Here is a 14,437-nt window from a genome sequence, read left to right as displayed (position 1 = left end):
CAATAGACCTTTAGTATTATTGGAAAGCAGCATTTATACAATTTTATGATACTATTTTCGACAATAAATTGCTTCATTAATGAGAATGAAGTGCAGAAAGGGAGATAATTCAGTATACCAGAGAGAAAAAATCACCGAAGTATCTGTGATTTTGGAAGAGTCATATAATCTCCTTAAGAGTCAATTTCCTCATTTGTAGTTTAGACTATAAGTAGTTTGAACTAGAGGATTTCAAAATGTCTGTCCCTAGATATGTAAAATTCTTTGATTGTAGGACTCCAAAAATCTATGGTTGCAGTAGTAAATATAAAAGCTTCCAGTGAACTTTAGGGTGAAGCAATATTAGGTGAAGTATTTAGAAGAAAGACCACCCAAATAGGATGATGTCTATGGCACCATCAGTTTTACTCAGAAACTGGTTACAGAAGTTTTCATTTCACTGAAGACTTAAGCCCATGTGCTATTGTATCCAAAAAGGCTAAGAAAAAAGTTGACACATTCAGGAAGGCCATCAGAAAAGAAACAAATCAGAAAGCAAAATCCATTTAAACTCACGTTGCCTTCTGTGGTTACAATACTCCACAGGGTTTCTGTTGCTGAAGCTTAAAAGAATATTTGGGGAGGACCTAGAAAATATAAGCAAAGATTTATTGAGCTCTTACTATAGGCCAGGATTTGTTCTTTGTTCTAAGTGCTTTACAGGTACTAACTCCTACAAAACTTTATGAAATACTGGCGGTTATGAGGCCCACTTAATGTGGGAGGAAACTGAGGCACCAGTGAAGAAGTTAAGCAACTTGCCTCAGATCACAGGGCTGGCAGGTGGGACAGCTGGGCTGCCAGAATGCCTGTGTACTTCATCATTATTCCATACTGTTCTCCAAAAAGCAGAGCTAACATGATTGTTTAAAATGGCAGGACTCCCATAAGAGGGTAAGCTAAAATTCAGTACTTTTTAATTTCAGAAAATGAGAACTAAGAGAAGATTTTAAACAGCAAGAATATATGTTTATTTCTGCCAAATCTTGGGATAAGATATAAAATTATAATTTGAAACTTGACAAGTGTTTGCATAGCATGCAGTGAATTTAGAAAATGCTATAATAGAAATTATAGACCTTAATCGATGATGTAAAATCTGAAAGAAACATATGATTTTAAGAGGAAGGGCAGGTGTAGTAGAGACTGACAGTGACCTTCCCAGACCCTCTTTACTAGTTAGTGCCCTATCTCCAGTGCTGTGAATGTTAATTGCTAAAGGTTGTGCAACCACCACCAATATCTAATTCTGGAACATTTTCACCACTCCAAAAGAAACCCTGTAGAAATTAGCAGTCACTCCCCAATCTTTTCCTCCTTTCAGCCCCTAGCAATCACTAACCTACCTTCTGTCTCTACAGATTTGTCTATTCTGCATACTCCATATAAATGGAATCATACAGTATGTGGCCTTTAGTGTCTGGCTTCTTTTACATAATGTTTACAAGGTTCATGCATGTTGTAGCATGTATCAGTACTTCGTTCCTATTTTTGGCTGAATAATATTTCATTATACGGATATAACACATTTAAAAAAATCTGTTCATCATCTGATGAACATGTGAGTTGTTTCTAGCTTTTGGCTATCCTGAATAATGCTGGTAGTTTTCATGTACTTGTTTTTATGTAGACATAGGTTTTTAATTCTTTTGGGTATAAACCTAGGAAGGGGATTGCTGGGTCACATAGTAATTCTATGTTTAAGATTTTGAGACATTGCCAAACTGTTTTCCAAAGTGGCTTTTTGCTTTTCCACCAGCAACGTGTGAGGGTTCCACATCCTCACCGACACTGGTGATTGTTCATCTTTCTGATAATAGCCATCCTAGTGAATGTGAAGTGTTATCTTGTGGTTCTGATTTGCATTTCCATAATGAAAAATGATGTTGAGACTCTTTTCATGTGCTTATTGGCCACCTGTTTATCTTATTTGGAGCGATGTTAATCCTTTGCCAATTTTGTAGTTGGGCTGTCCTTTCATTGCTGAGTTATAAACATTCTTTATATATTCCAGATACTGGACTCTTATCAGGTATATAATTTGCAAATATTTTCTTCTATTTTATGGGGTCTTTTCACTTTCTTGTTTCTTTTGATCCCTCGATTTTTAAAAATTTGATTAAGTCCATTTAAAAAAAAATTCCCAAATCTTTTCTTGTAATTTTTTTGTTTTTTAAAAATCACTTTGAGGTGTTTCTTCCCTCTTTGTTTCCTGGTGCGTGAGGAGAGGGGATTAAAAGCTGCTTAAAGGAGCTCCAGAGACGGGCGAGAGCCGCGGCTAAAAGCACGGACCCCAGAGATAGGCCTGAGACGCTAAGGCTGCTGCCACCGCCACCAAGAAGCCTGTGTGTGAGCACAGGTCACTCTCCACACCTCCCTTCCATGGAGCCTGTGCAGCCTGCCACTGCCAGGGTCCCGTGATCCAGGGAAAACTCCCCCGGGAGAATGCACGGTGCGCCTCAGGCTGGTGCAACGTCACGCTGACCTCTGCCGCAGGCTCGCCCCGCATCCGCACCCCTCCCTCCCCCTGGCCTGAGTGAGCCAGAGCCCCTGAGTCAGCTGCTCCTTTAACCCCTGTCCTGTCTGAGCGAAGAACAGACGCCCTCCGGCAAACTACACGCAGAGGCGGGGTCAAATCCTAAACTGAACCCCAGGAGCTGTGCGAACAAAGAAAAGAAAGGGAAATTTCTCCCAGCAGCCTCAGGAGCAGTGGATTAAATCTCCACAATCAACTTGATGTACCCTGCATCTGTGGAATACCTGAATAGACAACAAATCATCCCAAATTGAGGAGGTGGACTTTGAGAGCAAGATTTATTATTTTTTCCCCTTTTCCTCTTTTTGTGAGTGTGTATGTGTATGCTTCTGTGTGAGATTTTGTCTGTATAGCTTTGCTTTCACCATTTGGCCTAGGATCCTATCCGTCCGTTTTCTTTTTTTTTTTTACTTAAAAATTTTTTTTCTTAATAATTATTTTTTACTTTAATAACTTTATTTTATTTTATCTTACTTTATTTTATCCTCTTTCTTTCTTTCTACTTTTTCTCTCTTTTATTCTGAGCCATGTGGATGAAAGGCTCTTGGTGCTGCAGCCAGGAGTCAGTGCTGTGCCTCTGAGGTGGGAGAGCCAACTTCAGAACACTGGTCCACAAGAGACCTCCCAGCTCCACGTAATATGAAACGGCAAGAATCTCCCAGAGATCTCCATCTCAACACCAACACCCAGCTTCACTCAATGACCAGCAAGCTACAGTGTTGGACACCCTATGACAAACAACTAGCAAGACAGGAACACAGCCCCACCCATTAGCAGAGAGGCTGCCTAAAATCATTATAAGTCCACAGACACCCCAAAACACACCACCAGACGTGGACCTCTCCACCAGAAAGACAAGATCCAGCCTCATCCACCAGAACACAGGCACTAGTCCCTTCCACCAGGAAGCCTACACAACCCACTGAACCAACTTGAGCCACTGGGGACAGACACCAAAAACAACGGGAACTACAAACCTGCAGCCTGCAAAAAGGAGACCCCAAACGCAGTAAGATAAGCAAAATGAGAAGACAGAAAAACACACCACAGATGAAGGAGCAAGATAAAAACCCACCAGACCTAACAAATGAAGAGGAAATAGGCAGTCTACCTGAAAAAGAATTCAGAATAATGATAGTAAAGATGGTCCAAAATCTTGGAACTAGAATAGAGAAAATGCAAGAAACATTTAACAAAGACCTAGAAGAACTAAAGAGGAAACAAGCAACGATGAACAACACAATAAATGAAATTAAAAATACTATAGAAGGGTTCAATAGCAGAATAACTGAGGCAGAAGAACAGATAAGTGACCTGGAAGATAAAATAGTGGAAATAACTACTGCAGAGCAGAATAAAGAAAAAAGAATGATAAGAATTGAGGACAGTCTCAGAGACCTCTGGGACAACATTAAACACACCAACATTCAAATTACAGGGGTCCCAGAAGAAGAAGAGAAAAAGAAAGGGACTGAGAAAATATTTGAAGAGATTATAGTTGAAAACTTCCCTAGTATGGGAAAGGAAATAGTTAATCAACTCCAGGAAGCAAAGAGAGTCCCATACAGGATAAATCCAGGGAGAAACACGCCAAGACACATACTAATCAAACTGTCAAAATTTAAATACAAAGAAAACATATTAAAAGCAGCAAGAGAAAAACAACAAATAACACACAAGGGAATCCCCATAAGGTTAACAGCTGATCTTTCAGCAGAAACTCTGCAAGCCAGAAGGGAATGGCAGGACATATTTAAAGTGATGATGGAGAAAAACCTACAATCAAGATTACTCTACCCAGCAAGGATCTCATTCAGATTTGATGGAGAAATTAAAACCTTTACAGACAAGCAAAAGCTGAGAGAGTTCAGCACCACCAAACCAGCTTTACAACAAATGCTAAAGGAACTTCTCTAGGCAAGAAACACAAGACAAGGAAAAGACCTACAAAAACAAACCCAGAACAATTCAGAAAATGGTAACAGTAACATATATATTGATAATTAATTACCTTAAATGTGAATGGATTTAATGCTGCCACCAAAACACAGACTGGCTGAATGGATACAAAAACAAGACCTATATATATGCTGTCGACAAGAGACCTACTTCAAACCTAGGGACACATACAGACTGAAAGTGAGGGGATGGAAAAAAGATATTCCATGCAAATGGAAATCAAAAGAAAGCTGGAGTAGCAATTCTCGTATCAGACTAAATAGACTTTAAAATAAAGACTATTACCAGAGAGAAAGAACGACAGTACATAACGAAGGAATCAATCCAAGAAGAAGATATAACAATTGTAAATATTTATACACCCAACACAGGAGCACCTCAATACATAAGGCAAATACTAACAGCCATAAAAGAGGAAATCAACAGTAACACAATAACAGTAGGGGACTTTAACACTCCAATTTCACCAATGGACAGATCATCCAAAATGAAAATAAACAAGGAAACACAAGCTTTAAATGATACATTAAACAAGATGGACTTAACTGATATTTATAGAACATTCCATCCAAAAACAACAGAATACACATTTTCCTCAAGTGCTCATGGAACATTCTCCAGGATAGATCATATCTTGGGTCACAAATCAAGCCTTGGTAAATTTAAGAAAATTGAAATTGTATCAAGTATCTTCTCCGACCACAACGCTATGAGACTAGATATCAATTACAGGAAAAGATCTGTAAAAAATACAAACACATGGAGGTTAAACAATACACTACTTAATAACGAAGTGACCACCAAAGAAATCAAAGAGGAAATCAAAAAATACCTAGAAACAAATGACAATGGAGACACGACAACCCAAAACCTATGTGATGCAACAAAAGCAGTTCTAAGAGGGAAGTTTATAGCAATACAATCCTACCGTAAGAAACAGGAAACATCTCGAATAAACAACCTAACCTTGCACCTAAAGCAATAAGAGAAAGAAGAACAAAAAAATCCCCAAAGTTAGCAGAAGGAAAGAAATCATAAATATCAGATCAGAAATAAATGAAAAAGAAATGAAGGAAACGATAGCAAAGATCAATAAAACTAAAAGCTGGTTCTTTGAGAAGATAAACAAAATTGATAAACTATTAGCCAGACTCATCAAGAAAAAAAGGGAGAAGACTCAAGTCAACAGAATTAGAAATGAAAAAGAAGTAACAACTGACACTGCAGAAATACAAAAAATCATGAGAGATTACTACAAGCAACTCTATGCCAATAAAATAGACAACCTGGAAGAAATGGACAACTTCTTAGAAAGGCACAACCCAAGACTGAACCAGGAAGGAACAGAAAATATGAACAGACCAATCACAAGCAATGAAATTGAAACTGTGATTAAAAATCTTCCAACAAACAGAAGCCCAGGACCAGATGGCTTCACAGGCGAATTCTATCAAACATTTAGAGAAGAGCTAACACCTATCCTTCTCAAACTCTTCCAAAATATAGCAGAGGGAGGAACACTCCCAAATTCCTTCTACGAGGCCACCATCACCTTGATACCAAAACCAGAGAAGGATGTCACAAAGAAAGAAAACTACAGGCCAATATCTCTGATGAACACAGATGCAAAAATCCTCAACAAAATACTAGCAAACAGAATCCAACAGCACATTAAAAGGATCATACACCATGATCAAGTGGGGTTTATTCCAGGAATGCAAGGATTCCTCAATATACACAAATCAATCAACGTGATACATCATATTAACAAATTGAAGGAGAAAAACCATATGACCATCTCAATCGATGCAGAGAAAGCTTTTGACAAAATTCAACACCTATTTATGATAAAAACCCTGCAGAAAGTAGGCATAGAGGAAACTTTCCTCAACATAATAAAGGCCATATATGACAAACCCACAGTCAACATCGTCCTCAATGGTGAAAAACTGAAAGCATTTCCACTAAGATTCGGAATAAGACAAGGTTGCCTACTCTCACCACTCTTATTCAACATAGTTTTGGAAGTTTTAGCCACAGCAATCAGAGAAGAAAAGGAAATAAAAGGAATCCAAATCGGAAAAGAAGAAGTAAAGCAGTCACTGTTTGCAGATGACATGATACTATAATTAGAGAATCCTAAAGATGCTACCAGAAAACTACTAGAGCTATTCAATGAATTTGGTAAAGTAGCAGGATACAAAATTAATGCACAGAAATCTCTGGCATTCCTATACACTAATGATGAAAAATATGAAAGTGAAATCAAAAAAACACTCCCATTTACCATTGCAACAAAAAGAATAAAACATCTAGGAATAAACCTACCTAAGGAGACAAGAGACCTGTATGCAGAAAATTATAAGACACTGATGAAAGAAATTAAAGATGATACAAATAGATGAAGAGATATACTATGTTCTTGGATTGTAAGAATCAACATTGTGAAAATGACTCTACTACCTAAAGCAATCTACAGATTCAATGCAATCCCTATCAAACTACCATTGGCATTTTTCACAGAACTAGAACAAAAAATTTCACAATTTGTATGGAAACACAAAAGACCCCGAATAGCCAAAGCAATCTTGAGAACAAAAAATGGAGCTGGACGAATCAGGCTCCCTGACTTCAGACTATACTACAAAGCTACAGTAATCAAGACAGTATGGTACTGGCACAAAAACAGAAATATAAATCAATGGAACAGCATAGAAAGCCCAGAGATAAACCCACGCACATATGGTTACCTTATCTTTGATAAAGGAGGCAGGAATGTATAGTGGAGAAAGGACAGCCTCTTCAATAAGTGGTGCTGGGAAAACTTGACAGGTCCATGTAAAAGTATGAGATTAGAACACTCCCTAACACTATACACAAAAATAAGCTCAAAATGGATTAAAGACTTAAATGTAAGGCCAGAAACTATCACACTCTTAGAGGAAAGCATAGGCAGAACACTGTATGACATAAATCACAGCAAGATCCTTTTTGATCCACCTGCTAGAGAAATGGAAATAAAAACAAAAATAAACAAATGGGATCTAATGAAACTTCAAAGCTTTTGCGCAGCAAAGGAATCCATAAACAAGACCAAAAGACTACCCTCAGAATGGGATAAAATATTTGCAAATGAAGCAACTGATAAAGGATTAATCTCCAAAATTTACAAGCAGCTCATGCAGCTCAATAACAAAAAAAGAAACAACCCAATGGAAAATGGGCAAAAGACCTAAATAGACATTTCTCCAAAGAAGATATACAGTTTGCCAAGAAACACATGAAAGAATGCTCAACATCATTAATTATTAGAGAAATGCAAATCAAAACTACAATGAGATATCCTCTCACACCAGTCAGAATGGCCATCATCAAAAAATCTAGAAACAATAAATGTTGGAGAGGGTGTGGAGAAAAGGGAACACTCTTGCACTGCTGGGGGGAATGTGAATTGGTACACCCACTCTGGAGAACAGTATGGAAGTTCCTTAAAAAACTACACATAGAACTACCATATGACTCAGCAATCCCACTAGTGGGCATATACCCTGAGAAAGCCAAAATTAAAAAAGATTCATGTACCAAAATGTTCATTGCAGCTCTATTTACAATAGCCAGGAGATGGAAACAACCTAAGTGTCCATCATCGGATGAACGGATAAAGAAGATGTGGCACATATATACAATGGAATATTACTCGGCCATAAAAAGAAATGAAATTGAGTTATTTGTAGTGAGGTGGATGGACCTAGAGTCTGTCATACAGAGTGAAGTAAGTCAGAAAGAGCAAAACAAATACCGTATGCTAACACATACATATGGAATCTAAGAAAAAAAAAATGTCATGAAGAACCTAGGGGTAAGACAGGAATAAAGACACAGACCTACTAGAGAATGGACTTGGGGATATGGGGAGGGGGAGGGGTGAGCTGTGACGGGGTGAGAGAGTGGCATGGACATGTATACACTACCAAATGTAAGGTAGATAGCTAGTGGGAAGCAGCCGCACAGCTCAGGGAGATCAGCTTGGTGCTTTGTGACCACCTAGAGGGGTGGGATAGGGAGGGTGGGAGGGAGGGAGACGCAAGAGGGAAGAGATATGGGAACATGTGTATATGTATAACTGATTCACTTTGTTATAAAGCAGAAACTAACACACCATTGTAAAGCAATTATACTCCAATAAAGATGTAAAAAAAATCACTTTGAGGTATGATTGACATATAAAAAGCTGTATATATTTAATGTATACAACTTGATGGCGTTGGACGTAAATATATACCCATGAAACCATCACCACAATCCATGCTAAGTATATTCATCATCTCCAAAAGTTTCTTCCCACCTAATTTATTTGAACACTAAAGCATAAGAGGTACCCTCTTAGCAAAATTTTAAGTATACAACACAATGTTGTTAACTGTAGGCACTGGGCTGTACAGTAGATCTCTAGTACTTGCATAACTGAAACTTTATACCCTCTGCCCACCACCTCCTCATTCCGCACCTCCCCCCCAAACCCCTAGTAACAACCATTCTACTCTCTGCTTCTATGAGTCTATTTTAGATCCCTCGTATAAGTAGGATCATGTTATATTTGTTCTTCTGTGTCTGGCTTATTTCAGTTTGCATAATGTCCTCCAGGTTCTAAGGCTGAATAATATTCCATTTACATAGCTACCACATTATCTTCTCATTCAGTGACAGGCATTTAGGTTGCTTCCTTGTCTTGGCTATTGTGAATAATGCCACAGTGAATGTGGAGGGAAAAATCTCTCTTTGAGATTCTAATTTCAAATCCTTTGGCTGTATGCCCAGAAGCGGGGCTGCTGAATCATATGGTAGTTCTATTTTGAATACTTTGAGGAAGAGTGATAGATACTGCTTTCCATAGTGAATGAACCAATTTACAGACCTAATTTTCAAAGTATTTTGGTTACTTAGTTCTTAAAAAACATTAAGCATGTAAGAAATTTATCAATGGCACCTGCATAAAATAATTGGATAATAAAAATGATTTATTAGATAATTTGGGAAAATGTGTCAAAAGTTTGAAACTCAGCTGTTTTACTTAAAAATTACACATTATTTCAAGTAGCTGGAAAATGTAGAATATTAGATATATGCTTTGAGTAGAACTTATCTTGACATCATATATTACTGTATTTAGTTGTTTTAATTATTACTTGATTAGTAAAACCAACATTTTATCTATATATTTTCTCCTCTTAGGGACAAAGATTAACTTGAGTAGCATGTTAACAAATTTTGACAAATCTGAGTTACTGTAAGAAAATGAGTTTCAACTTTCTACACTAGATAAATTATATATCAAATATATCAATTAGCTATGGTCTACACAAAAAATATAATGCATGCTTTTTCTGAAGGTATTCTATATATTCAGCTACTCTCTGTTTCCTAAGTGAAAGAAATAGGTTGCACAATCAATGCAGTAAGAGCCCTCTTTTCTGGTATTATTGGGACTTGTAGTTTATCAATTAAACAAGAATCAAGGTGGAAATTAATGTGAGTATACAAACATATGATATACATTTTAACTTAAAATATGTATATATATAGTTATTTTCCCACCTTTTCACTTAGGGTCAGAAGTTATTTCTTTAAATAGAGAATTAATGTGAGAGTTCAGAACTGTCTTTCTTGCATAAACCATATGCATACAAATTCCAGATTATGTTTCTTTAAAATGGAATATGAATTGAAAAATGCCTGTGGAACAATTTGAGGGTAGAACTATTTCTCCCCATCCTTTACTGTTGATTTATCCTCACCTGCTTTGAAAGCATTTTTCTTACCTACTTGAGGAATCTGAAAGCATTCAATTTAGTCTTCTTAAAAATTATATCTCTCACTTCTTACCCATATCTCACCAGTTATATAATATTTAATTATATTACATATTATAATAATCCTTATAGTGTGGAAAAAAATTCAAACTGCTGTGATCCCAAGTAACTGAGTATTCTACAGAACAGCCTGGTAAGACCTCCCAGTGACCAGTGCAACCGGCAGTGTGTTTTACAGAGGAACTAAAGTGTATTGGTTAATCAGAATAAAAAGTAATAAAGTTGTGAGATTTTTCGTTCCTTGTTTTTTTAAAACTAGCTTCATACTGGTTTAGGTATCTTCTGTCATTACTAAATCTAGAAAATTAACTAAGTGTAACTTTTGCAGTTTGACGTGCGACAGCAAAACTAGCATAAATTTCTTTTTCCTTCTTCACAATTTCACAAACAGAAGATTTGTTCTTACTGTAGATCTCAACAACCTCAGTGTTTGACTTCTTATCTTTCCTTATTACATCAAGAATTTTCACCTTTTTACTTAAAGGAAGGACTTTATAACTTCTTTGGCATATCTGAATTGCCAGCATCACTACTCTTGCGCTTTGGGGCCATTATTAAGTAAATAAGGGTTACTTGAACACAGTAACCCAGTAAATCTGATAACCCAGATGGCTACTAGGTGACTAACCTGGACAAAGGGATGATTCCCCTCCCAGGAGGGACGGAGATGGAGATGGAGTGAGATTTCATCATGCTACTCAGGGCGGCATGCAATTTAAAATTTATGAATTGTTTATTTCTGTAATTTTCCATTTAATATTTTCAGACCATGGTTGGTCTGAAACCACAGAAATTGAAAATGCGGATAACGGGGGACTACTGTAATTTTCTCTTTCTGTTCCAGGATCCCATCCAGGTTATCACACTACATTTAGTCATCACGTCTCCTTAGCCTCCTCTGGTCTATGACAGATTCTCAGGTTTTCCTTGTTTTTTTTTTTATAACTTTGACAGTTTTGTACTGGCCAGATATCCTGTAGAATGTCTCCCAACCTGGGTTTACCTGGTATTTTACTCATGGTTAGACTTGGGTTATGGACTTTTGGGAAGATGCAGAGATGAAGTATCCTTCTCAACACATCATATCAGGGGTGCATGCTATCATCATGACTCATCACTGATAATATCAACAAATACCTGGCCAGGGTAGTGTTTCACAGGTTTCTCCACTGTAAAGTTACCTTCCCCTCTTCCTATACTCTTACTCTTCAGAAGCAAGGCATTATGCGTGGCCCACACTCAAGAGAACAGTGTGGGGAGAGGATTAATCTCTATTTCCTGGAGTGGGGAGTGTCTACATGAAGTATTTGGAATTCTTTTGTAAAGAAGAGTTGCCTTTTCACTCCTCTCCTTCCTTCCCTTCCCTTCCCTCCCTCCCTCCCTTCCATCTACCCATCTATCTAAATATCTATCTATCCTTTGTGCTACAATATCCTGGAGAAGCAGTTGTTTATAATAACTACATAATTTATTACCTTCTCCAAGAAGTTTGAGTAAGCAAGGCTGGAAGGGTTTATATAATAAGGCACAAGAAGAATTTATTTGTGGGAAATCTTTTGCTTTTACAATCATACAAGGATCATACATGGATCTCCTGACTGCACATGCCAGTGAAGGCAGAATTACATTTGATTAGTTCAAACACATCTAGCAGCAAATTAAACATAAGTAGAATCAGCAATGCTTGGAAGAATGACTGTTGAATATGCATCTTAGACCATCTTCCACTTTAGAAAATTGATCCCACTTGCTACATGTTCAGTAAAATCTCCAGTTACTTGCCAGTAAGATATTGTCCCCCAAATGTATTTATTCTGTATATTTTTGTACTCTACCAGCTTTGTTCAGTTTTTAGACGGCTTTTAGGCCCATTTTTAAGACTAAACCAAATACTTACCTGAGATATAAAGAATTTTTTGGAAACATTATGAGCAATGGACAAGTATGCAGTGATTAAAGGGATAAAAGCTTTAACAACTACTCACAACATTCCCTTTCCTTGTGAAATTTAAATATGTCACAGGAAGTTAACAATAATTACCAGATTTAATGCATGCTGAACAGAATCTTGTTTTCAAGAGAAAGGATGTAATGTGGAAGTGCATCCATCACACAAATATCCCACTGCATGATATGTTAACTGCAAAACCTATGTTTAGAACTCTAGGAACTTCTTTGATAATACCTTGTATTAGTTAGGAAATCCTGAAGATGAACATCTGTGCAAAATTGAAGCTTTGAAAAACAGTACTTACCTAATTGAAAAATATGAGAAAAGGAAAACTGGCAATATGGACATGTGTTCTCATGTATCTCTGACATTCTTTAAATAGCATAAAAATGTACTGTGAATAGTTTAAATATTAAAGAACACAAGTACGATTCTATATATGTGTTTGAACATAAATACATATACACGTTTATGTTCGAGTATGCATATAAACAAACACGTTTAAAACTACCTCTTTGCAAATAAAAGAGCATTTTACTCACCATCCAAGTCTTCAAAGATTAACCCGCTGCAGCCGCTGAACAACAGGGCACTGGATGCTTCAGATGAAGAGATTAAGGTGATAACAGGATGGGCACTCTGTGCTTCAGAGGAAATTTAAAGATGAAAACGGGAGGCTCTGTGCTTTGGACAAACAGGCCCTTAGACACATGCATTTCACGAAGAGTTTTAATGAACCCCGCTTCCCATACATAGAAAAGCCCTATAATCATTAACTTGGGATATCTGTTCTTTGTGACGAGCAGCGATCTTTTACCAAGATACATTTGACTGCACGTGTTCCCTAACAACAACAACAAAATCACATATAAAATAGCCTCCCCCCACCTCTCTGGAGCAGTTCCTCAGAGCTATCCGAAGGCTGTCTCTGGGGCTACAGTCCTCAGTAAGACCCTGAATAAACCTTAACTCACACCTCTCATGTTGTGCATTTTTCTCTCAGTTGAAACCTTGGACCACTGCATGAGTCTAGTAATATGAATTACTGCAAAATTATTTTATGGCTAAAAGGCCACCTATCTTCACAGGACAATGAGCTTGTCCTCTACAAGCATTATAACAAACTTTCAGTCCTGCTCTCAAAGGTATCAGCAGATAGAAGGGAATCGCTGAAGATGTTAGGGAAAATACATATATGGCTGGAGCTTTAGCTTTTAGCTAGATTAACCCGAATAAAAAAGTGCTTAGGGAAAGAGTCCAGAGATTATCTGACAGGCGGTCAATGGCTACGGTTTGAAGTCAGGATGTCTGTCTGTTCCTAAAGCTTTACAAAAACGAATTACTCAAGCTAAAGGAATGGCTCAGCATAAAGAGCTCCGGAGAGCCTTCCTCCCGCCACGCCCCAGCGGTTCAGAGCTAGTCCGCCCTGCCCACGGGGAAGAGCCCCAAGGGTCCTCAGCGTCCACGGCCCGGGCCCTTCGTTTATCCCCCAACTCTCCACATGATGAGTGGGGGGCTCCCGCCTCGGCAAGCTCAGGGCTAAAAGCTGGGGACCCTCAACACTTCCCTAGGCGGCAAGGCCAGCACTGCGCCTAACCCACCTCCAAGAGGGGTCACATTATAGTGGTTGGCTCGTTTTACATCATTCCCAGAACGGACATGGTATCATGTTAAACCCGAAAGGGTGGGGTTTGATAAACGATTTAAACCAGATGTCTAGTCCCGGGAGGGCGTGAACTTTGACAAAGGCGAGAGGGGTGCTGGAGCTGGGGGGGGTGGGCAGTCCCTTCGGGAAAACCCATGACCTTAGCTCACCTTAGCCGCCCCTCCTCCTGCCCCCCCCCCATCGCCCCCCTCAGCTTCCGCTTTCCTCCCTAAACGTCCAGGGCCTTGTGGGACAGAGCCAAGCCTGGGGCGACTTTGAACGTGAGACAAGAAGGAATTTTCATTCCTCAGGAGCCGGAGGCTGGGACCCCGGCGCCAGCACCAAGCGTAGCAGCTTCCAAAGGTCGTGTTGCAGCCGAGCTCCTTGTAGCTCCCTGGTTTCCTGGTTACGTGCGTGCCAGCAAAAACCAAAACCTC

General features: G+C 38.5%; 1 protein-coding gene across 1 annotated transcript in view; it reads right to left on the bottom strand.

Moving 5' to 3' along the window:
* LRP2BP (LRP2 binding protein) overlaps positions 1 to 14,437 on the bottom strand; it is a 57,935-nt gene that overhangs the window by 43,370 nt on the left and 128 nt on the right. The gene's annotated exons all lie outside the window — the stretch shown is intronic.

Source organism: Phocoena phocoena, chromosome 21 (genome assembly GCF_963924675.1).
Source record: "Phocoena phocoena chromosome 21, mPhoPho1.1, whole genome shotgun sequence".
Lineage (NCBI taxonomy): Eukaryota > Metazoa > Chordata > Mammalia > Artiodactyla > Phocoenidae > Phocoena > Phocoena phocoena.
The sequence above is the reverse complement of the archived record's forward strand: the minus strand, read 5'-3'. Positions and strand labels throughout refer to the sequence as shown.